At 37.4% G+C, this 23,599-nt stretch overlaps 1 non-coding gene and 2 pseudogenes across 1 annotated transcript; 2 read left to right on the top strand and 1 right to left on the bottom strand.

Annotated features, from left to right (window-relative positions):
* LOC144251621 (transport and Golgi organization protein 1 homolog) overlaps nt 1-23,599 on the top strand; it is a 100,982-nt pseudogene that overhangs the window by 63,321 nt on the left and 14,062 nt on the right.
* Nucleotides 4,500-5,809, top strand: LOC144251620 (transport and Golgi organization protein 1 homolog; annotated as a pseudogene).
* LOC144251626 (U6 spliceosomal RNA) lies at nt 10,155-10,261 on the bottom strand. The gene has a single exon (XR_013342701.1). It is a non-coding gene; the product is annotated as a U6 spliceosomal RNA (small nuclear RNA).

The following is a 23,599-nucleotide window of genomic DNA, read 5'->3' as shown; positions in this document are numbered from 1 at the left end:
CTTCAGACTTTAAAATCCATCTCTTCAACTCAGGAGATTTTCTATTTGAGTTTCCCTTCTCTGGATGTGGCCTGAAAAAATTCTTTCCAGGGAGTAAATTGGGATAATCCTAGCACTCATCTCTCATGCTTAACTTTATCTTAGAGGTCACTCTTACGCTGCTTATTATCTAATATCTGAGAACTGTTGTTTGTATTTTGTCCACTTTTTTCCAATGTTTTATATGTGAGGGTAAATCTGTTGCCCCTCTTGGAGAGATTTAGTCTTCCATAAATGTTTAACACTATTTTCTGACTCATCATTTACAATAGATGAGGTTCTTCCTGGTAACAGCAGCGTTAGGCCTACTGAATGCTCCTAGGCAAGTGCCTTCACAAGTTTCCAATGGTATATGTTATTATGCTGCCAATTATTTGTTTCAGATATGTTTTTCTTGTCTCATTTAGATTGTACTCTGACATTAGGAACCCTTCATATCTTAGAATTTTATGTCCCCTCCACCCAAACTGGTCACATTTACCTTTAACCATTACTCATCCCTTACCCCGTAAGATTTCCCTTTGAGGTATTAAAGAATAATGCACTTGAGATTATTTATCTCCATGCCAACAATCACCACCACATTCTATCCTGTTCCTTCTCTGAAGGTTTTTAATATAACCTTATATTAAACATCATGTTAAACATCAATGCCACAAATTTAAATGCCATGAGTAAAAGTGAATGCTGATTCATCCACTAATTGTATGTATCCTGATAGAAAGAACTACCACTACCTTATTGTGGCCAGTTGAGAAATTTTCTTCTCATTATCCACCAGACTAGTTAATATGTCTTTAAGGCAATAAGTTTAAAAAATAATACTGATAAATCAAAGTATTGAAAACTCTACAAAATAAGAAGTAACTGGAAGCACTGACTATGCATATAAAAGTATATCTGATTATGAGTCAAGGTAAATATCAAGAAGATAATATGCAATTAGATCATTTTGCTATTCTGATTTTTCCACCAATGAATTATCATTAATTTCTATTCTACAATAAGAAAAATTCTACAACATACCATATTCTATAATAAGAAAAATAAGAAAAAATTAAAGCTAGTTTTAAAAGATCTACTTAAATATTCCAGTATCATGTAACCAAACAACTACTCTCCACACAAGTATGTTTTCATTCAACAACAAACACATTCAGGGGTACATTCCTGGAGCTGAGGATGCATGCTGCTGAGAGGTAGACCTTAAATGCCTTGTTCTCATAGCTTATTTCCTCTCAGTACTATTTATATATGGGGGCTTAATAGTTAATATAGGTGTTTAGGTTAATAGTGTAGTATATTTATAATATCATTGGAACCATGAGTTTACCCAACAAATCATTTGTTAACTCTCTCATACATTCTAGGCATTTCCCTAGTCACTGATGTAACAGTAGTGAACAAAACAACTAATTTCCTGCTCCTGTTGGAAATTGTGTTTGAGGTTGGCTCAGAGCAGTGAAGTAGATAAACAAATGTAAGGAAAGTGGTAAGAGAAGTCGAAAGTGGAAAGGCAAGTCTGAAGAGAAAGAAAGGCAGGGTAATGGGCTTGATAGTCATGGCAAGAGGCTCTATTTTGTGTAGGATGGCCAGGGAAGGCCTTTATCACATGAAATGCCACTGTTACAGAGACATGATAAAGTGAAGGGGTAGTTAGCTAGTCAGATGATTTGGGGAGTTAAGGTTGAGGCAAAGTTACAAGTGTAAATGCTCTGAAGCAGGGGTGGGCTTGGTGTATTTAAATGGAACTAACAGACAAGAGAAGAATGTTAGGAAATGGGGAGAAAAGGATGAGGGGAGTCACATTGAATAAGAGCAGTCCATAATAAGCCAGGGCAGTCCATAATAAAGTCATGGCTTTTTTTCCTGATACCAGAGATTGAACCCCCAGGGGCACTTAAACACTGAGCAACACCCACAGTCCTTTTTAAAATACTTTATTTAGAGATAACTCTCACTGAGTTACTTAGGGACTCACTGCATTTCTGAGGCTGGCTTTGAACTCAGGATCCTCCTGACAGCCTCCTGAGCTGCTGGGATTACAGATGAATACAACCAGGCCTGGCTAAAGTCATTGCCTTTTATTTGGAAATGGGAAGCTATAGGAAGATTTTGAGCAGAGAGACACAATCAAATTTATATTTAAGAATATCACTCTAGTTGCCATCAGTACAATAGATATTGGGGGAAATGAGGGCAGAAGCAAGGACAGAAGAAGGCTAAGGGAATCATTCAGGTGACTTATGATGTGGGTTTGGCCTGTATATTGGCTTAGCAGATGCAGAGGAGTGGTCAGATTGGGGGCATGTTTCAAATGCTTATTTGGAAAGAAGGAAGTCAGAAAAATAAATAAATAAAATGTTGTATAATTTATATCAAATTCTAGAAAATGCAAAACAATCTATAATGACAGGAGATGTTTGGAGACAGCCCAGAAAAGGAGAGGGGAGGGATTACAAAGAACGATGAAAGACTCTTTTGATTTTGGTGATAGTCTCATGGGTATACTCATGTCAAAACTTATCAAATCGTACACCTTAAACGTGCAATTTATTGTAGGTCAACCATATCTCAATAAAATTATAAAAATAAAGACATAATATTGTCTAATGGACTGGAGTTGGAATGTGAGAGAAAAGAGATCAAAGATGGTTTGTAAGTTTTGGGCTTTGAGCACCTGGAAAATGGGAATTAAATTGTCATTCTTATTTCTGAGATAGGGAAGACTGAAAGGAGCAGATTTTGAGAGAAAAATGAGTTCAGTTTTTTCAACATGTTGTTAGAGATGCCTACTAGATACATTTTATAATAAATACATGGTAGAAAAGAAATGAAGAATGACTCAGACAGTTTCTCTCTATGATCCACTGGTTCTCCAGAAAGCGCAGAAGTACACTGGACCAACCGGGACCTCTCATGGCCCCTGTAGACAAATGTTTGTGCACACCTTTTTTCCATCGTTTTCTTTATTTAACATTATGAGCATGGTGGACTACATTCTTTTCTCTAAGTTTTAAAGATTCAGTTAATTTGGGGAAACAACTGATGGGTTCATTGTTGGAGGTTGATGAATAACCTTAGCAGAGACTATAGTGACAAGCCCTTGGTCACAGACAAACGAGAATGGCTCCACCCAGGACGGGAGCATTGCAGACACTCTTCCTTGGGCTGGCTAGCTTGTGCCTTCCCCCTGTTAACTGTACATATCAATAATTCAGCTATATTATGATTTAAATCAGATTTTGCTCCTCTTGTCAGAAAGTACAACAATTGCTTGTTAGTTGATAGGTTGTGATGAAAAGGAGTCTACTCCTTTGGCTTGAAACTTAGCTTCATTACTCACTGGATGTGTGACTGCCTCAATTTACTCTAAAATAAGGATTTGAATAGGACCTACTACTACTGTAAGGTACTATTGTTATGAAGATTAAATGAATTGATATATATAAAACCTTCAGAATAACAACTGGACATAAAGCGTTCAAGAAACGTTAGCTAGTAGCTTTCTTCTCTGACAATCGGTTTTGTCAGTTGGTTCCCACTAAGTTGTGGACTTTTTCCGACCAGGACCAGATATCTTGTCTTTTGATTTTCATCCACTCCAACACCATTCTAGGGCCTTGTCCAGCGTCTGGCATGAATGGTAGCACAAAATGAGAGTTAAAAATATGCTTTTGAATTAAATAATTTCTTCCCTTATGGATAAAGATAAGAATCTCAAGATCTTAGCTGGAAGACTAATGTCCATCTCTCTGCCCCCACCTGTCCCCGCCTTAAAAAAAAGCAGGCCACTGTCTCCAGTTTACACCCTCACTCACAGTTCCATTCACCTTCCCCTTTCCTAATCAGAGGGATCTTGGGGTGGGGCTTCAAGGATCCTCAAGGAGTTTGAAGGGGAGGGAGCCTGGAACCCTAGACTAGCTGTGACAAGTCATGGGTGGGATTTGGTAGTTCAGAAAAGGAGGTACCAGACCAGGAATGGGGGATGGGAGTCATGGTGGAGTGGAGTGGGCTAGTTCAGGATGGACCAGAAAGGAGACATTGAGGAAAGCCAGAAAGGACCGGTTGGCGGAGTGGGGGGGGGATGGGTGGGTGATGACTTGTGAGGGCATAGAAGCAAAGGCAGGTGATTGGACGAGAAGGAGAGTTCTAGTTGCCAAGGCAGCGACTAGAGGAGAAGGTCTTCAGTTGAGGAGAAGGTCTTGACTAGAGAAGGACAGAGCTCTGGCTCTGTGAGTTCTCCAGTAGAGTCTGTGCATCTACCCCCAGATATCCCTGCTGACGTGTCACCCGGGAAAGGCTTAAGCCTTCCCGGGCGCCACCCCTCCCCGCCTTGCTACCCACCACCCCTCCCTGCCTCGCTACCCACCCGCCCCCTGAGCCCCCTCCAGCGCCGCCTGCCACTGCCTGCCTCAGCCTACTCCACCGCATCACGGGCTCACTGAGGTGACCACAACATGGCTGCGGTGCCTGGGCTGCTCTTCTGGCTGTTCGTGCTCTGTCCCACCTGGCGAGTGCCGGGCCACCCGGACCCAAGCACCGGCAGGCGCTGCTCGAAGCACAAACTCTGTGCAGACTACGAATGCACCAGTGAGTGAGCAGGCGGGTGGGCGGCCCGGGGTCTCTGCGGTGGCTCTTTGGGGCTGCATGGGGCTCCGATCCCCTGGTCCCCAGCCCTGTGGTCTGGGCTAGGGGTTCGAAGGACAACGGGTGGGGTGCAGGAGTGACAGAGCCTCGGGACCCTGTGTGTGTCCCCTCCGTCTCTGCCGGCGCCCTCCTACTTGTTGCCAGCGTTTTATTTTTCTCTACTGACTGAGGCGGGGGTTGGGAAAAACTCAGAGCGCATTGAAAGTGCATTCTCAGAAAACACTATGGATGGTAGGAACAATTTTTGGCTCAGAAGAACCATCCTCATGCAGATAGTCAAACAGATGATGCTCAGGGTGAACAAACTTCATTTGAACTTTTTGAAGAAATACTACCAGATAAATTGAAAGTGCCAGAAAGTGAAAGCAACAAAACCAGCAACATTTCTCAGGTCTCAAACGAACAGGAGAAGACTGATGCTTATAAACTTTTGAAAAAAGGAATGACATTCGACTTGAAAACCAAATTTGGCTCTACTGCTGATGCACTTGTGTCTGATGGTGAGACGACCAGACTGGTGACTTCATTAGAAGATGATTTTGATGATGAGGAATTGAATGCTGATTATTATGCATTTGATAAGGAAGAAGAGGAGAATGAGGAAAGCTTTGGGGAGCCCCCGTTACTAACCTTTATAAATGAAGAAGACATGAAATTCACAGTGGAGTTTGGAGTGGAGAAATATTCAATAGGTGAAGAGCAGAATTCAAATGGAGAAGATAAGGCTGAGGTAACTCTGCCCCCGGGCATCAAGGATGATGATAAAAATATACTGACAACCTTGGAGGATACTTTATTTATTGGCACAGGTGGTGATGAGAAAACAGATATGATGGATTTGGAGAATTTTTATTCAGAAGAAGAAGAAGAAGATGAGGAAGATTTAGTCCCAGATAGAAAAAAGAAGAAACCACAAGCAGCAACAGATTATATTTATCCTGAAAGTGCAGAATATGGTCTTTTTGTGGAAACCTCTAAGACAGATAATGATGAAGAGCCAAAAGTGGACATCGAACTTCATATTAAAGGAAAAGAGACAGATGTTCAGGAGATGTTTAGGTTCCACCACAAAGTGATGTCAATGACCTCTATAGGTAAAATCTTCCCAAATGTCATTTAATGTGTCTCAGGTGCTGAGATGCTGAGGCAATGGGGCAGACTTCACCAGCAGTCAAATTCATAGACCAATAGTGAATGGAGGGCCTGGGGTTATAGCTCAGTGGTAGAGCACTTGTCTAACATGTGAGGCACTGGGTTTGATTCTCAGCACTGCATACAAATAAATAAAATAAAGGTCCATCAAAAACTAAAAAAAATGGCTGGGGATGTGGCTAAAGCTGTAGTGCGCTCGCCTGGCAAGCGTGCGGCCCGGGTTCGATCCTCAACACCACATACAAACAAAGATGTTGTGTCCGCCGAAAACTAAAAAATAAATATGAAAAAAATTCTCTCTCTCTCTCTCTCTCTCTCTCTCTCTCTCTCTCTCTCCTCTCTCAAAAAAAAAAAACTAAAAAAAAAAATTAGGCAAAAGCTTAAAAGAATAGTAGTGAATGGAATCTCAGGGTTGAGAAAGACCTTAGAAGCAACTGGTCCAACTTCTTAATAACTGCATGTTGGACTCCTGCTGTTTAATCAAACGTACCCCAGGCTCATGTAACTCATACTGAAATTCCACCCCTACAAGCTCTCAGTTCTAACTGGAATTCTACCTCATTCACAGAGCCTCAATGCAGGTCTGTACCCAATTCCCTTTAGTCTCTCTTGGTATTACTGTGTTCTTTTTAAATAGCTGTCATCTGTCCATTCAATACATAATTGTTGAGTATCTCTGCCAGGTGCCAGATGCTGTGTTAAGCCTTGGCTCATTCCACCTGCAAATCTGCAAACCAAGACTCCCTCTCTTTCAGCTTTCCTAAAATTTTAAACACAAAGTTTCACCAGCACTAAATCCATGTTTGTTGAATGTGACCCTGTCTACATATCTCTGGTTTTAAAATTTTTCCTTGAGTTAATATTGTTCTGGTAGCAGTTGTATGGCCATGGAAGTAGTGGAGAGTAGACTGGAGATTGTTCATTTTATAATTGAAGGGTCTGACAGCTCTAATTAGGATTTTGAAGTTTTCTTCTCTGTGTTAATTGTCTTTAGGAGAGCCACATATTCCAGGCACTGTGACTCATATATTTAGTGAAACACTCGATGAATATTGAAACTGAAGAGAGACAATTCTTATTCTATAACATAAAATAAAATAGCCATTTCCCCTTTCAATTTTAGAGCTACTTATAACAGAAGGTACTCCTGTTGATGCTGCTGATACAGAAAACCAACTAGCGATAAAGGTAGAAGAGCCAGCAGATGCCACCCTTTTGGACAGCATACTTTTCTTGTTACATTCATTCTTGCTTTATTTGTCTAAGATGGTAAGTTTGACATAGTTTCTTCATTTAGAATGTTGATTATTTATTAGTTTGTAAGTGGCTTCTGGTCATGAAGTGAAGAACTTAAAATGTCTTTATGAAAATGACTCCTGACCCTTTGAGTAGATAGCTCCAGAAACAAAAGCCATAGGGGTGTGGCTTAAATGGCTACTTGGTTTAGCACATGAGGAAGATTTGCTGTCTACCAAGGCTGGTCATTTGCATACCTGTAAAAACTTGGTTCTTCCCCTCAGAACCTTTCTTTCTGGCAGGGAGATAACAGCATTCACTTGAAACACAGTAAGATAATGGCAGAAAGAGAGGTATTTATTTGATGGTAGAACATTATTGTCCATAAATGCATTTATTATGGTTGGAAGGGTGATCAATAAGGTCATAAAGTAGTTGAGATGTGTTTGAAGCACTGGCAAAGGGCAAACAGGAGTCTGACATGTAGTTTGTTGTTGATTAGACAGGCTGGGGTGGAAGACGGAGGGGGAAGCTGGTAGTCAGAAGAAATGTGTTCAGAGAAATGGAAACATCAAGAAAAGGATATTTGGGGAGGGCAGGAGAATGTGAATAATTGGTGTTGTAAAGTGTGAAGTTGGAAGGGGATGGTCTGTTGGAGAGGCCAGCAAATCTTAAAGGAAGTCATGAGCCAAAGTAGCATTAGACCATTAATAGTGGGGATCCTTAGAAAGTTTTAAGAATGAAAGGAATTAGGTTAGATCTGTTTCTTAGAGTCACTTAAGGCTGATCTTTCTAAAGAAAATCATGATCCAAACAAGACATTTAATCTGTCTAGAAGCTTATCTAAGCATTTTAGGGCTTACCTCCCCCCCATTGGTATTTGTTGATATTGGACTTTTAGAATTTAATTATAGGAATGAGAAAGCTTTTAGAGGTTGGAGGATAAGATGGTCCTAGGGCCATTGTGACAGTAATCCTCCTAAACTGAAGTTGTTTCCTGTAGATTGTGTTATTTCAAGGCTTGAGTAAGAAAGATGATGATGTTGTTTTCCTTGTAAAATGTATAAATTTTGTAGCCAGGTAGATCTGGTTTCAAATCCCAAGGTTATCATTTAGAAGTTTGGGCAAATAACTAAACTTTTGAAAAAAGTTTTCCTCGTCTGAAAAATGTAGATAATGCTTACTCCAATCATAAGAATTTAATGATTTGACAAGGTAAAGTGTCTGGTGAGGTGTCTGGCATTTTGAAGGGTTTTACCCCCACGTACCCCCTAATTCTCATGTAGGCAGTCAGAAGGTGGTATAAAGACAATGAATATACCTGGGGAGGAAAGACCACCAGGGTGGAAAAGATGTGGTGGGGAGAAACAAATCATTTTTCAGTTGGCTCCATGTTTGTTCATGATGGTGGCAGCCACCTGAGTAAGAGGTATATAGAAGCCAGGCAGTTAGAATAGTGATATTTCCAGTGATTAAAGCAGTCTTCCACAGTCATAATTTGATTATCAGAATGAATCAGCATCACTTGGAAAGTTAACAGCCTCACGATATGGGAAGGATTACTTTATTCATATTTTTAGGTATGCACAGAGCCCTCCTCTAGTTCTAGGTCGGGGGACACAAATGTGGTGCAGGTATGGTCAGTGATTGTACGGTGATAGGTAAGACATAGATGTGAGTGGTAAAGGAGAGGCACAATGTTAGGAGACTGATTTGAAAGGAGATTTCAAAAAGGCATTTTGATGGCCCAGTATGTACAGGACATTGTGCGAGGACTAAAAGAGTCTAACAGGTATAAGGCACGATTGTGATTTTTGAAAGCCTTAAGAAAAGGACTTAACAAATATATGCAAAAATTATGAACAAGTCAATGTAAAATCTTAAACAAGTAGTATGATATCTGATAGGACTGGAGAGTAATAGGCTCTGATGTGTTTGGGAGATGTGCACCAATCAGATTCATTGATCAATGGAATCTTAGTAGAATCTTAGTGTTAGAAGAAACCTTGGAAGTCAGCTAGTCTAGTTTCTCATTCATTGCTGTAATTTTCTTTACTGTGGCCCTGACGAGTAGTTATGAGGCCTGTACACCAGTATTTCCTAGCATGAGTCACTCTCTTACAAGGCTATATGTTCTTCTGTTGTCTAGTTCATCCTTGTATTGACTCCAAATTTTCCTTCACATGATTTTCTCTATAAAATTGAATTCTTTTCTACATAGAAATCCTTTAAATATTTGAAGTTATATCTTAATTTAAAAATTATTTTTAGTATTTTTATCATGGAAACTTTCAAATAAGAGCAGAGAGAATAGTAGGGGACTATAGGTAACCATAACATACTGTCCATTTCAGAATACTAGAAGAAAAGATTGTGAAAGTTTTACCATAGAGAAATGATGTTTGAGGAGGTAGATATATATTTAACCTGATTTAAACGTTACATAGTGTATACATGCATCAAAATGTCATGTTACCTACTTCAATAATTGTAGTGTTTGTTTCTATGTACTAGTTAAAGAATAAATTTAATTAGAAAAGCTTTAAAGAAAAGCATAGAGAATAGTATAATGAACCCACGGGCCATCACCCAACTTAACAGTAATTCCTTGATAGCCAATATCAGTGAGGTTTTTTTTTAATTTGTTCTAATTGGTTATACATGACAGCAGAATGCATTTCAATTCATTGAATATAAATGGAACAAAACTTTTCCTAGTTGTACACAACACATGTGTAGTCCTACATGTACCTCGGGTAATCAGGTTCATCTCATTCTACCATCTTTCCTATCCCTATGCCCCCTCACCTGTCCTACCTCCCCTCTGCCCAGTCAAAGTTCCTCCATTCTTTCCATGCCCCTTACCACACACCTCACCCCCATTATGGGTCAGCATCCACTTTCAGAGAGAACATACAGCTTTTGGTTTTTGGGATTGGCTTACTTCCCTTAACCTGATATTCCCATTCACCCACAGATGCCATAATTTTTTCTCTTTTAATGCTATAAGTAATATTCCATTTCATATATGTACCACAGTTTCTTTATCCATTCATCTGTTGAAGGGTTGGTTCCACAAAACTATGGAATGCTTCACAAATGTGGGTGTCATCCTTGCTCAGGGACCATGCTAATTTTTTCTGTATTGTTCCAATTTTAGAATATGTGCTGCCAAAGCAAGCACACTCTGAGTTTTAACAAATGTAGATACCCATATAAAAACTACCATAATCAAGATATAGAACAGTTTTTTCACTAGAAAAGGGGTTTCCTTGGGATCCTTCCCAGTGAGTTCCTTCACCACCTGTTTCAGGCAACCACTGATAAGTTTTTTTTTTTAACTATAGATTCATTTTTCCTACAGTACTATTTTATATATATGCCACTATAAGTGGACTCATATCTAGGAGTGCAATTGCCTCCTACGTTTAATGTATGTTTTTATCTTGTGTGATACTGTCAAGCCATGCTAAAAATGACTACAATCATTTTATACTTCCACCAGCAATTTAGGAGACTTCCACTTGACTTCATCTTCACTAGCACTTGGGCCATTCTAGTGGGTATGTCTTTGTGAGTTTATTTCCTGATAATTAATGATACTGAGTGAACTTTTTTTTCTTTTGAGATAGGGTCTCACTAACTTGCTTAGGTCCTTGATAAGTTGCCAGCCTCAAACTTGGGATCCTCCTGCCTCAACCTTCTTTTTTTTTTTTTGTTTTTGTTTTAAAGAGAGAGTGAGAGAGGAGAGAGAGAGAGAGAGAGAATTTTTAATATTTATTTTTTAGTTCTCGGCGGACACAACATCTTTGGTATGTGGTGCTGAGGATCGAACCCGGGCCGCACGCATGCCAGGCGAGCGCGCTACCGCTTGAGCCACATCCCCAGCCCCTGCCTCAACCTTCTGAGTTGCTGGGATTACAGACATGTGCCATGATGCCTGGATCAAATACTTCTTCATGAGCTTGTTGACCATACTGTTTTTGTATGTCAACTCTCTCTGGCTAGCTGGAATCCAGACTTCTCTCAGCTCAGTGCCAACTGTGGGATTGGTTAGCTTATAGTTGTTCTTGGCCCTCACAGGTACTGCTTAGAATGTAGCCCCAAACTGAAGACCACCTCCATGCAGATTTCTGGAACTCTTTTTCTTGTGGCTCCCATCTTTCTGGTAGTTTTCTCTACATATTTTTGGCTGCTTAATCTCCTGGAACTCTGGTCTCTCTCTGCACAGTGAGACTGTTATGCCCCATTTGGGTTCTCCTTCCCAAACTGAGGTCTAGAGGGTGCCTCCAGGTAGAATGCTCACCTATTTGTTCTCCTGCTCTTAGGGGTGACAGTTGCATGTCCCTTGTGGCTTTCTATCTGAAAAATAGCTCTTTAAAAATATATTTTGACTGGGCATGGTGGCACATGCCTTAATCCTAGCGGCTCGGGAGGCTGAGACAGGAGGATCACGAGTTCAAAGCCAAAAGTGAGGTGCTAAGTAACTCAGTGAGACCCTGTCTCTAAATAAAATACACAATGGGGTTGAGACTAGGGATGTGGCTCAGTAATCAAGTGCTCCTGAGTTCAATCCCTGGTACCAAATATATATATATGTAACTTTTTGCAATAATTGAAAAAATATGTTTGTGGGACTTCTAGGATATATTATAGTTTTGGTGAATAAATGACATCCCCTGGTACAACAATTTAACCTGTTTTCTCTATTGCTTTTTTTTTTTTTTTGGTGGTGCTGGGGATTGAACCTCGGGCTCCATGCATTCTAGGCAAGTGCTGAGCTAACAACCTCAGCCTCTGTCTGTTGCTTTATATTTCTTGCAAATTGGTAGTCAGGTTTAGGTTCAATTCAGAATAGTAAGGTATTCTTCTAGCATTATCAAATGATACACAAAGGGGCTTGAAATCTTTTTAACTTTTATTTGTCAATATGATTATCATGCATTTAAAAATATTTGGTGTGTTTAATCCAATTAGGAATAGTAATTGTTCTTACCTGATGCTCCATTCCCCCCCCCCTTTTGCCTTGTAGAAGCCTCTTTATCTTGGCTCCTGGGACCCTTTGCCACCACCTAGTGGTCATTGTTACCTATTTCCCTTGCTTTTGAAGTATGAGATGTTCCACGTTCATCTTAAACATTTCCTGTCCAGACCTTGAAGGAACTACTTCTCTAAAATAACTTTGGTTCCTTTCAATAAGAAGTCATATTTAGAGGCTACATTCCAAGTACTAGGATTGCTTATTGCTCAAATTGACTGTCATTTGTAGGCCTTTTTAGTGAACAAAGCTCAGAAATATGTGGGGGTTTTTCATCATGTCATTTAGATAATTCCCATGAAAATTCAGGATGCTAGAGATTTTACTTCACTTCATCTATCTTAGATTTGTGTTTTCTTTCTCTGATGTTGGAGTTCCAGTTTTCAATGACATCAATATAATTGTTTACAGTATTGTGCCACTTAATGACATTTTGGTCATTAGTGCATAATAATGGAGCTAAAAAATTCTTGTCACCTAGTATTTTTAATATCTTTTCTGTGTTTGATATGTTTAGATATATAAACATTTACAATGTTACAATTGTCTACAGTATTCAGTATAATAATATCTTATAGGTTTTTATCCTCAAAGCAATAATATACCATATATGAATACCTAAGTGTGGAAATGGCTATATTTTCTAGGTTTGTATAAGTATACTCAATGATGTTTGCACACTGAAATTGCCTACGATGTGTTTTTCAGAATTTATTCCCATCATTAAGCAACATACGACTATATTTATATTATTTAAAATACTTTCAGAAATGTATTCCTGAAATGAAATGAAATTCTCTTGTCTTTAAGCTATATCCCACTAAGGTGTGTTTGAAATAACTCATTTCTGTGGTTTGTCACCAAGTTGATATCACAGGTTGTTTCATTTTTGCTTTCAATATTTAGGTATTACTTTTTAAGATTTTTTAATTTATTTTACAATTATTTAAATATTTAGAAGAGCCAAAGTTAATTTGTAAAAATAAGTTGTTTCTGTTTTTTTGTACTGGTGATTGAACCCAGGGCTCCTATCCACTGAGCCACATACCTTGCCTTTTTATATTTATTTAGAGATAGTTCTCACTAAGTTGCATAGGGACTTGCTAAGTTGCTGAGGCTAGCTTTGAACTTGTGATTCTCCTGCCTGATTTTGAAAGAACTCTAGCTTTTGTCCCAGTTCTGTCTATCCTGATGTTACTCTCTTTTATAGTTAACTTTAAAAATTTATTTCATTATGTATTCTGCTATTAAAAAAATAAGCAAATGAGAAAAGGGATATGTAACTCAGTGGTAGAGCACTTGCCTACCATATAAGAGGCCATGTGTTCAATCCCCAGCACCATAAAAAGAAAAAGAAAAGCAAATGATTTTTACATCTAGCTATGATAGGTTTATATAGGTACTGGCTTCACCTTCCCAACTGAAACAACTAAAATAAATATGAAAAAACCCCACAAACATAAAATTTGAAGATCAAGCAACATTGAAGATCAAGCAACAAAGAATGGTTCTGGAAACATAAGGAACAAATGCTATGAGCTCTATAGTTGTCCCAGCTTTTACTATGTTAAGAGATTCCCAAGCCATGACAAAGAAGGGGAAGTCGGGCAGAACCAGAGGATACCATGAATTGAGAGATGGTGCTGAGATTCCAGGAAAACCAAAGTGACTAGAATTCACAGGGTGGAGTAACAAAAGAAGGTTTCTACATTGAGAGACAATTCTGGAAATTTGTGAACGGCTCCCTGAGTGTTCAGCAGAGTATTGATCAGCACATAAGTGTGATGAAACTGCTTAGCAAGTCAGAGAAACAATCTTAAGTGATTAGAAGGAATAGGTCCTAACACAGGGACCAGAATAGCACCTGGAAAAAACTATCTAAGGAAGTTGGGTAGAATAATCAGAAGGGTGTTACCTCGGACTGACTATTACAATTTATGTCATACCTAACAAATATTCAGACCCAAGAGACTCAAATTGTTTCCAGTAATTTAACTGTATACAAAATATTAAGAACAGTAATTCGTAATGTATGGCATCGAATCAAAGCTTACCAGGCATGCAAAGAAGCAAGAAAAATACAATCCACAATGATGAGGAGAAGAATCATCCAATCAAAGCCAACTGAGAACTGGCGGAGATGTTAGAATGAGGTAATGGCATTTTTTTTAAAGTTATCACTATTATATTTCGTGTGTTAAAAAGGTAAAAAGAGATATAGAAGATATATTTTAAGAAAATCAGACTTCTAGAGTTGAAAATATATGATAAATACAGTGGATGGGATTAATGCCAGAATAAGCATTGCAATGAAATTGTTAGTGAACTTGAAGACATAGCAAGAGAAGTACCCCGAATGAAACACAGAATATAGTGGAGTGATACCTTTAATATATTTGAAGAGCAATAATGTTGGCCGATAATATCGTGCCCAGTGAAATATCTTTCTAAAATGAAGACTTGTACTTACATACAAGCTGAAAGAATTCACCCTACACTTGCACCAAGACAGCAGATGGAAATAATGGAATAAAGGAGTAAAGAAAATGGTTACTGTGTGCATAAATGTTTAAAATAATTTTTCTTATTTGAACATTTTAAAAAGTCATTGACTGTTTAAAGACAAATATCAGTGTAGTATGGGACTTAGAAAACATGTAAAGTAAAATACATGACAACAGTATAAATCTCAGAAGGGTAGTAACTATTGTAACGTTCTTATTGAATATGTGAAGTAATATAGTATCATCTGAAGGTAGATTGTGACAAATTAAAGATGTATATTCTAAACTCTGAAGCACTAAGATTAGAAAACAGAGTTATAGCCAATAGAGGAATAATAAGCCAATAGAGGAATCACTAAAAATACCGATAGTGGTATTTCTGCAAAAGAAGACAGAAAGAAAGAAAAGAAAAAGAACAAAGAACAGAAGGAACAAATAGAAGATTATATTAAGATTACACCTATGTACAGCAGTAATCCAGGGACAGGTAAGTGTCTTTCCTTCTGGAGTCCTTTCATTTGGACTCTTCCGCTTGGCTCTCCTTGAGCTGTCCCCCGCTGGGCTCTGCAGTTGGTTCTTTCTGCTCCCAGCCCCGCCCCTCGGCATCCTCCATCTGCTCACTGCAGTCCACCCAGTGGCTTTCTCTGATGACGCATTTTACATGCTTTGGGCAAAAAGCGCCTGTGGAGGAAGGCAAAGTTCACTCCCAGTACCCGCCCCCTGCGCTGGGTCCTCCCAAAGTAGGAAACAGTGAAAGACAGGGTCCTGTGCTGTTCTGCAGGGAAGCATCACTTCTGCTCACCTGTCCCTACACCATGGACTCACAGTACCTGCCACTGTGCTTCCCCGGGGGACCCGGAGCTCCTGGGACCCCTGTCCATGCTCTACGCAGCCCTCATAGCCAAGCTACTGGAGGTGACGGTCCCATTCCCAGGGAGGGACCCCAGCTCTGGCAGGCGGGTGGCTGAGTTCTGGCAGAGTGGGTGCACTGACTGTCATGGCGACGGAGAAATGGAGTGTGTCAGGCCCAAGGCAGGCAGGATGTGACTGTATTGTTAAGCGAGGCCGGTGAGAGTGGACTTGAGCTTTCCCCACTTGCACTTTTTTTTTTTTTTTGACGGAATAGAGGTGACAACCTCATGGTATGTTCCGAAATGCAGCCAACAATCCAAACAGCTAACGTTACTACAGGTCTTTTCCCTACGGAGACTGCTGGGGAATTGGGCCCAGATGACAGTTATCTGGTATTACCTGTAGAGGGCGGTGAAAACAGGGAAGAGTAGGCAGGTGTTTACTACACTGCCTTTGAGCAACCATTTAAAATTAGGCTTTGAATTTTATAGAAGGATGTTAAATTCAGAGAAGTTTATCTAAGCCAGTTTTCAAGAGTTGTCTGAAATTACATGTCACTTATCTGTTTATATAAGAGTGGAATGGAAGTAAGATATAAAATCTTATACATACATCATCATTGTTTTTATTTGTTGCCATAAAATTAATTAGTTCTTTCATATATTTAAGTTTTTGTCTTAAATGAATTTTTTAAATTCTAAAAACCAGGTTATCAGAGAAAAGAATGATCCAGAGGGATTCTAGCCAGGTGTTAGACAATGTGATGATATAGGGCCTGTTACAAACTGGAAATGTATGCTCAATTTAAAGTATTTAGATTCGGGCTGGGGTTGTGGTTCAGTGGTAGAGCGCTTGCCTAGCATACATGAGGCACTGGGTTCAATCCTCAGCACCATATAAAAAACAAAACAATGTGTCCACCCTAAAACTAAAGATACATAAATATTTTTAAAAAAGTATTTAGATTCATTATACTTGAAAACACTGCAAGAGAACAAAAAATATGAGACTGCCAGTATCCTCTCTCTTGAAGACGCTATTGGAAAATATTGAGGAGGTGGATTTCTGATGAGGAGGTTGGTTTAGAATTGCCATGATTCTTTGTGACTGTTTTGTTATAAATTTAAGGTTTCCCATTTTTTCTAATTTGTCTGTTTCAGCTGTTTACTACATTGCCTGATGATACTCAACCTGGGCCTGATTTTTATGGACTACCATGGAAGCCTGTAGTTTTCACTGTTTTCTTTGGGATTGTATCCTTTCTCATTTTCTTTTGGAGAACTGTTGTTGTTGTGAGTAAATTGACTTACTTATACCTTAGCACATAAGCACAAGGATTATTTTATATAGTCACTGCCCCCCCCTTTTTTTTCTTTTTCAGTTGCTAAAACACAAATTAGTGGTTTAAGTCAAACTAACCTTATAAAATAATTTAGTGTGGGTGCAGTTGGTATAACTGGTAATTCTTACAGCCATCCTAACCAGTAGTTTCATATGTATCAGAAGTCTTAAAAGTGGGATAAAAGATGGGATAGGTTAGATAAATATCCTTTTATGTAGCATATATGTCTAGTAGTCTATCTTAAAGAAATAACTATGCTTTGAAGATTTTGGTAATGTTTTTCAATGGAACAGTGTATTAGATTGAAGACTTAGCACAACATTATTTAGGGGTTATTGTATGTTTGATTAATGGAATAGTAGGCAGATTTATTTATTTCAAAGCTTTGAGGTACAGAAAATGCTCACAATTAAATGTGAAGTGGGGAAAAAAGCAGAAACTAAGATTTAAATGTTGATGAACTGTATGTTAATATAAACACATATAAACAGGGGGAAATGCTGCAAAGAAATACAGTAAAATGAGAAAAAGGAGATGAGATAATTTTTCCAGTCTTTTATATAAATTTTCCCAGATTTTATGATTTGATCATATGTTCAGAAAATACCTTTTTATTTGGAAGTATAGATTATGTGTTGTCCAAAAATCCATTAAATGTTTTGTTCATTAAGTTTTTTTTTTTTTCCTGAGCAGAATTAGTCTATGTCTGTGTATGTGTGTACATATATGTATAAGTGTGTGTGTGTGTGTGTGTGTGTAGGCTTATACATACTTATGTTTGTACTGTAGGTTATTCTGTTTCATAGTTATTTAACATAATTGGAAGAAAATTATTTTAGGTAAATGGACTTTGCATATGAAAATCCTAACATTTAAAGAGGCCAAAAGCATTGGATACAAATCTTTTCAAATCTGAGTGTTCTTTTTCTGATTTCTTAATTATTTCAGACATATCATTGTTAAGATAAGTTTCCTCTCCTTGTACAATTGAGAGTAAAATCTCTTAAAAAGTATTCCCTTCTTAAATAGAAGAATCGTTTGCCTGGATTCCTGTGAGGAATTTTCTAATCTCATTGAACTTTGTCTCAGCTAAAAGGAAAAAGGAAATAGAAGGATAAAGAGAAGGGAAAAACATGAAACCATTTTATATTTCTCCCTCTTGTTTCTTTCATTTCAAGAACTGCGGTACCTGTTTCTCTTTTCACTAGGTTATGTGGGATCTGGTTCCTAACTTGTTGCTCCTCAGTTTCAGCATTTGACTTTGGAACTTTAGTCCCTACCTTAGATGACTGCTTTTATGCTACTTCCCATTTTCCTCTGTTGCCATTTTGAGTAAAAGGTTAGCAAGGCTATGACATTAAAGAAATGTTCATTTATTTCTGTGTTGGAGTTTTCTGAATGCAATTTCCTATTACGAAGATCCCATGGATGATCCATGGACACATCTGAGTATCCCATCACCATTAATAACATAAGTTTGAAAGGACAAGTAATATGCTAAGTTACAAAGAAATTTAGTGATGTTTTAAAAAAAATTCTGCTTAGGTTTTATTATCAGGCAGTTTATTGCTGTCTTTTGGAAATGATTGTTTTTGTCCTTTCCAGAATATGTTAATTGTCATTTCTCTTGTTGCTTGTGCATTTTCTTCTAGCAGTCTTCCCTTTCAGATTTCTTGCTATATATTTAGTGGTTTGCAGAAATAAGATGATGTAGCCTCTTAGTTTCTAAATTCAGCCAATAGCCAAATTTAAATTGGAGTTCTAAGATGTTTTCTGGTGAGTGAAAGTGGCATATCTTAGTACAAAGATTATGCCTTTAATATTGTTTCCTCAGATTCCTTTTGAATAGTCATTGTTTCTAGACTTTATCCTGGTTATTTAGAATTGTCAAGTAAATGATTTTGAAGACACACACACACACACACACACACACACACATATACACACACACACATCTTTACTGTGAAATAAGGTACATATCTTAGTGTTTTTATGTCAGAGGCTATTTATGAAATCTCACTACCAATTAAATTTAAAAGGCTTGTTAACCTTTACTTATTTTTAATCCTATAAATTATTATCCTGAACCAGAATGTTATTAAATTCTCACTTGGTTATGATTCTGACTGTTGTTTTACTGTTTCTATTGAGCATATGTTTGACATCAAATTTAATCTTTTTTCTCTCTCCTAGGTAAAAGATAGAGTATATCAAGGTAAATTTTTAGGTTTCTTAAACTTGTAATAACCCTTTGTATTGGTGTTTGATGTGTGTTTTATGTATGTTAGAAATAGATACAGTGACTTTTAATGTCTATTATCTTTTTTACCTCCTGAAAATTTTACTATTCCTAGGTTGCTAGCATGGATAATAGAGTAGATGATGATGGTTCCAACTCTGAGATAGGAGATAAAGAGGAGGAACAAATTGTGGATAGGGAGATGATGATAAGTTTTAATTTGGGGCAGATTAACTTTGAATATTGATGTAATGCAGATGTATTACATTTGAAGAGTATTTCTATGCTAATTATTTAATCATGCATTAAGTAATTGAGTAGATAATTTAAAGAATGGTAATGTGAATCAGTATGTTTTCATTTCTGTTTTTCTTTGCAAAGAATGAAATGATTCCATTTTCTGAAAAGAAAGTGTTTTGAGAAGGGAGGAATATCAAGCTACAACACTTTACTGTATTTCCCATCTGTCAAATAAGCTTAAATTGAAATATCATTTTGGATGGGAGGGGTACCTGTGATTGAACTCTGGGGCACTCTACTGAGCCACATCCCCAACCCCCTATATTTAGAGACCAAGTCTCACTTAGTTGCTTAGTGTCTCGCTCTTGCTGAGGCTGGCTTTGAACTTGGGATCCTTCTAGCTCAGCCTCCTGAGCCACTGGGATTACAGGTGTGCACCACTGCACCCAGCAAAATATCATTGTTCTTATATTTTTCTTAAATTTTAATAATTTTTATACTCTTATTGCTAATAAGCATAGATTGCTTTTTAAAAGCATAATAGTTATGCTAAGAAGTATTTCCTCATAGTACCATATAACATGTCTTTGCTTTTAGTAGATTGAGTAATTGAATTTCATTTAGTGATTGTAATAATCTTGTGTATTTCCCCCTTTTAGTCAATGAACAGCAAATTTCCAAAAAGGTGAACAATTTCATGAAAGAAAATGAGGAACTAATGCAGAAATTGTCAAATTATGAACAGAAGGTATAATTATTCTTTTTCTTTCTCCCTTGGTTCTAGCTTGAATCATTTCTACCTGTTTTAATTTAAAATCGTATTTTAAAATTTTTGTTTCATTATTTCCTACAAATCATCCAAATTCTAAGCAGTCATATGTATTAAGTACTGCTTTCTTCTGGAAAGGGTCACTTGTCTGGAAGTAACTTGTATAGTAGCACTATAATTTGTGTATCTTAATTCTGAATGCTTTATTTACATAGATGAAGGAATCAAAGAAACAGCAGGTCCAAGAGACCATGAAACAAAATATGATTCTTTCTGATGAAGTAACTAAATATAAGGTAAAAATCCCTTCTTTGGGGGGAATTACATTCTAAACTCAAAAGTAAATGTAATGAGTGAGTGATCTTGACACCTTTTTTTTCCAGGATGAAATGAAGCTTCTTGAAAAAGCTAATGAACTTCTGGATGAGAGAGCTAAAAGTCTTCTTGTTATGTTAGAATCTGAGAGAGAACAGAATGCTAAGAATCAGGACTTGGTATGAGTTTTGCTGCTAAGTGTTACTGCAATTTGGCTTTTGAAATATTTTGTAAAATTGGTTAAGTTGAACTTAGTCCAGCTGTTAACTAAAGTAAGATTAGGAGTCAAGGAAGTTGAACACACTTCTGCCCATTTTGTGGAACTTTTAAGTACTGATACAACAAATTATTTTTATGGGCCTAGGAAATATTTTTATTCTCAACCTTGGATAATTTTCATATTGCTTTGCTCTGCCCTTGGAAACATGCAGAACAACTAAAAAACTATTGTCCAGTTGAATAGTATTTGTTTACTTTTTACTTGAAAGTGTAATGAATTAATGAATTTTCTGCACTTAAAAAAATTTTACTTACATATTTCATTTTCAATTTCTATAAGTTTCTGTAATTACATAAAAGTTGCAAAAGATAGTAGAGTGTGTTCTGAAATATCCTACCCCCAAGTAAGCTTGATCACCTAGCTGAGGTAGTATTTATCAGATTTCTCCACTGTAAAAATTCTTTCCAATCCTTGTCATATTGCATTCTTTGGAAGTTACCATGCACAGCCCACAGTTAAAGTATGAAGAGTTACAAGCTCAGGATGCAGCTCATGGTAGAGCACTTGCCTAGCATGCATGAGGCCCAGGATTCAATCCCAGGCATTGCAAACAAAGATTGCAGAGTTATGTCCACTTCCTTAAGGAGCGAGTATCTTTATAATTTTTTTGGAATTCTTCTGTATGTGAGATTAGTCTATTCTTCCTTAAATTTTATCATTTTTTACTTCAGATAAGAAAATTTTAAAAATGATCTTGGGAAATTTTTTTCTCTATCACTCGAAAAAAATTACTAATTTGAACTGGTTTATTTGAAACAGTAATTAATTAGTTAATTTTCTATGCTTTAAAACATTTTATTTACTTATTGCATTATGGTTTTCTATACTTTGTCCTTTTTTTCTGGTTATCTCATAAACAGTAATGTTGTGGATGCCATGAAATATTTATGACTTCATTTTCCCTCATCTCTTTCATTTCTTGATTTTTTGCTTAGTCCAAGCTGGATCCCCTGCATTTACCTGAAATTTAATGGGATGGCTTGACAAATATTTTGTTGTGTTTATCTTTTTTAGTATATATATATATATGTGTGTGTACACACACACACACACACACACACATATGTATCAGTATTTCTACTGAAATCCTAATGCATATTTTGTGTTCTGTTTTTACCTGGCAGATAATGGAAAATAAGAAATCTATAGAGAAGCTTAAAGATGTCATTTCAGTGAATACTTCTGAGCTTTCAGAGGTAAAGCTGCCAACTCTTGCTAACGGATATTAATACTACATCTTAGTTTTGTTGCGAACCAAAAATTTGAGGTGTGCTAAAATGTGCAAAAAATAAGAACTATATGATGTCTGGTTTGGGAAAGTATAACTTTGTTTTTTCTTTGGAACTAATTCACTAACTGTAGTGTTTTGCATTAGCTTCAAATTATCCTCAATGAAACTAAGCTTCGTGAAGAGAAGGTGAAGTTGGAATGCTGTCAGCTTCAGAAAGAAAATACCATGCTTAAGAAGGAGAAAGAGCAGGTAAAGAAAATTTGATGTCATACATAATGTAAACTAGAGAAGTGAATCTTTCTTGGATCTGTTTCTGAGGTAAGGAATATTCATGTAGGACCTTTTCTAGATATGCAAAGTTTAAACAATGCTCCCCAAATTGAGTGCATATATATGTTCTCCATCTGTTTTGGATTTTTGGATTATTGCTTTTCTTATCAAATATCAATCAGTTATTAACTTGCATAGCCTCAAAGAAACTTTTTAAAACAGAAAATTAAGTATTTTATGATCCTGTTTTGAGTAGTTACTGATTCACCGGCCAAGGGAAGATTACATGATAAGGAATCTAAATTTAGGAGACAGTCATATGTGCCCAGCCATTCCTGCTGGAGGTAAATTATTTGAATTGACAGCAATTTTCTGGGGAATGCAATAAAACAGGGTCAACTTCCTGATAGCTCTGATGTTCTTACTGCAGCTGTGAGAGTTGGGGCCACTCTGCCCTCTTCCTTAACCAAGGTCTCAACCCCCTCGTTTGAGGCAGGCCACCGAGGAGTATGGCTCTCTATTTCTTTGTCTAAGTCTTGTAGTCCTAATGTATCCAGTGCAGAAACCCCTACCTAACCCATAGGAATTCATGTGTTTTGACTTTTCAGTTGCAGCAGGAAGTCAAAGACTGGAGTACATCACATGCTGAGCTCAGTGAACAAATCAAATCATTTGAGAAGTCCCAGAAAGATTTACAAGTAGCTCTTAGTTACGAAGATAATACTAATAAAGTAAGTTTATACTCCAAATACATGTTTCATCTCATGAATTCTCCTGAAATCTTCTGAATTAAAATCGAAAGTCTTCCAACCTTTTGCTTCTTTTCTAGGCTTTGACTAATTATATCACACTGTTGAATCGGTTACAATGTGAATCTAAATCTGAGGATCAAAATGGAGAAGATGAGTCAGATGAATTAACCAATGGAGAGAGAGCAGGTAAGATCAGTCTCAGGGAGGTTGAATCCTTTTTTGCTTTCCTGTCTTTAAGTATACAGATGCCACTTTTCAGCTGGATGAATTTCTTCTTAAGCTTCAGGGTTGTAGACACATATCACTGGATCTATAGATATGTCTGTTGCATTGGCAGAGGTGGGTTGCTGCGGTATAATGTAGCAATAGGCATGTGAAGAACACTGACTTTTTCTATCCCATTGAAAACTAGTAAGTACACTGCAGCTACAATAGTCACATCCTATACCTCTAAGTATTGAACATTGTACAGTAAGAGAAATTTATTTCTTAACTTATGCAGATGATACTTGATTTTGATACTCATCATCTCTATGGCTCTGTGGTTTTAAGGTCCACAGTCAGTCTTAAGAGTCCAGAGGCAGTTGGAACCATAAACTAAGGCTGTGAGAACAGAGGCTAGAGACTATCAGAAAGCTAGAGAGGGAGTGTAACAGTGTTTACTGATGAGGAAAATATTTCCAGATGTTT

Source organism: Urocitellus parryii, unplaced genomic scaffold, assembly GCF_045843805.1.
Source record: "Urocitellus parryii isolate mUroPar1 unplaced genomic scaffold, mUroPar1.hap1 Scaffold_127, whole genome shotgun sequence".
Classification (NCBI taxonomy): Eukaryota; Metazoa; Chordata; class Mammalia; order Rodentia; family Sciuridae; genus Urocitellus; species Urocitellus parryii.
This window is presented reverse-complemented; position numbering and strand designations above follow the sequence as displayed.